The sequence below is a fragment of the Pecten maximus genome, chromosome 11 (assembly GCF_902652985.1).
Source record: "Pecten maximus chromosome 11, xPecMax1.1, whole genome shotgun sequence".
Lineage (NCBI taxonomy): Eukaryota > Metazoa > Mollusca > Bivalvia > Pectinida > Pectinidae > Pecten > Pecten maximus.
Window position 1 is genome coordinate 23287010 of NC_047025.1, and position 2260 is coordinate 23289269.

The window sequence follows — 2260 nt, forward strand, 5'->3', positions numbered from 1 at the left end:
TACATGTACGATACCTACAATTACACACATTTACGAGGTGTCAATTACAACACAATTCATATCACAAAGTCTGGATATTGATTTAGGATGTCACCAAATCAAATATGTGTTGTTAAAAGCGTGTATGTGGCTTCATACATGCGTAAATTTTACGTACGAGGAATAATTGATATGTTGTGAGCCACGTATTGAATGAGGTACTCAAGGATGTTCTTTTTAAGTCCTACTATTCTCTGACTATACAGGGCCGTGTACCCAAGAACTGGTCTCATTTGGTTAGTTAATATCGACGAGGTAGCACTCTAAATTAAACAAGACAAGCTACTTTTGCAAAATGGACAAAATCGGTAAAAGAGCAGTGATCCAGTATTTGCATAAAAAAGTTTAACACCTAAGGATATCCATAATGATATGGTAGCAACACTGTAGTGAAAAGGTGGGTTGAGGAATTTAAGCGCGGCCAACAGAACCTTGAGGATGATCCTCGCCCTGGGAGGCCCGTTACTGTTGCAACCCAAGAAATGGTAAATTAAGTTCATATTGTTTTGACTGGCAGATGTCAAGAGATATATTGCCAGTAGAATTGGCATTTCACAGGAAAGAGTATGTACATTCCATTCTGACAACGAACTTGCAATGAGAAAGCTTTCGGTCCGATGAGTACCCGAGACTTCTGACAGTTGATCACAAGCACACTAGGCGCACATTATCGCGTGCTAATCTTAACCTTTTTGAGGAAGATCCTGTAAATTTTTTTCAGAGATTTGTCACTATTGATGAAACACGGGTCCATCATTTTACCCCAGAGGCCAAACAATCGAAACAAAGGAAGCACCCTGGCTCTCCCCCGCCAAAGCAGGCAAAGACTGTTCCATCAGCTGGGAAGGTAATGGCTTCGGTTTTCTGGGATGCTGATGGTTTTCTGCTGATAGATTATCTCCAAAAGGGACAAACAATCAATGGCACATAATATGCTTCACTTCTGTGGCAGATACGGGAAAATATTAAACTTAAGCGTCGCGGAAAGCTCGCTCAAGGTGTGTTATTCCATCAGGGACCAGTTGTTCAAAAAGGTGATTAGGCTAATCATAGGTGCTTAGCAAGTTTACAAGTCCAAGACCGATTATAGACTAAATATATAGAGAAAGTCTCTATATATTAGTCTATAATCGGCCTTGGACTTATAAACGTGCTAAGCACATATGGGCTGATCACAGTTTAACAATATTAAAATCCCGATATAAAAATTTCTGGAAAAACTTATTTGACAAAATTTCCTGAAACTATAACACTCATCAGTCTCTTCATACCTGCTTATTTTGAAGAATGATACACACATACGATTTGAAGTAAAGGAGACATGAGATTTTCACTAATGAAATGGATAAGCTTATCACCTTTTGAACAACTGGGCCCTTGGCAATGCTCCTGTTCACAAGTCTGCCTTTGCCATGGCTGCCATTCACGATTGTGGCTTTAAATTGATTGAGCATCCGCATTATTCACCTGATCTCGCTCCATCAGACTTTCATCTATTTCCAAAACTGAAAACAGCTATTTCAGGCATCCACTTTCAGTTCGATGATGAGGTCATACATGCAGAGGATGACTTTCTGAACAACCAAAAAAAAAGAGTTCTATAAAAGTGGCATTGAGGCCCTTAAACACCCCTGGCAAAAGTGTACAGACGCTGAAGGGGATTATGTTGGAAAATAATACAATATGTCAAGCATAATTCAAATCCTTAAATATGAGGCTCACAACATATCAATCAGCACTCAAAGCTGTCTATGTAGCTGCCGCTAGAAAAGTTCGTTCTTTTTATGGACCGCTTTCTTTGGCTTAGGAATTCCCGGTCAATAGCATGTCTTTGCTGTATGGCACGACCGCTGATTGTCAATTTATTTCCCTTTCTCTTCAGGTACGTTTCCCCATGGTGTACTCTATAGTAGGAATTGTGTATGTCACAGCTAAAACGTTATACATCATTATGTTAGGATCTCCCCTATCGTTAAATTGTGGGTCAACCAAACAAGCGTTATATCCAGTCGCTATATATACGCCATGCAAGTGAAACAAACAAAGCCAAATTTCGAAAATCAAACAGTGAACATCTATTAGCACTTATACCGTTATGTTCATATAGTAACAATACTCATGGACGTCTTTCTACTTCTTTCTGATAAACCTGTCTTGGAAACGTAGTGATCTTTAAACAACAAAGCCGTACTTCGTAAAAAGAAATACTCTAACACATAAC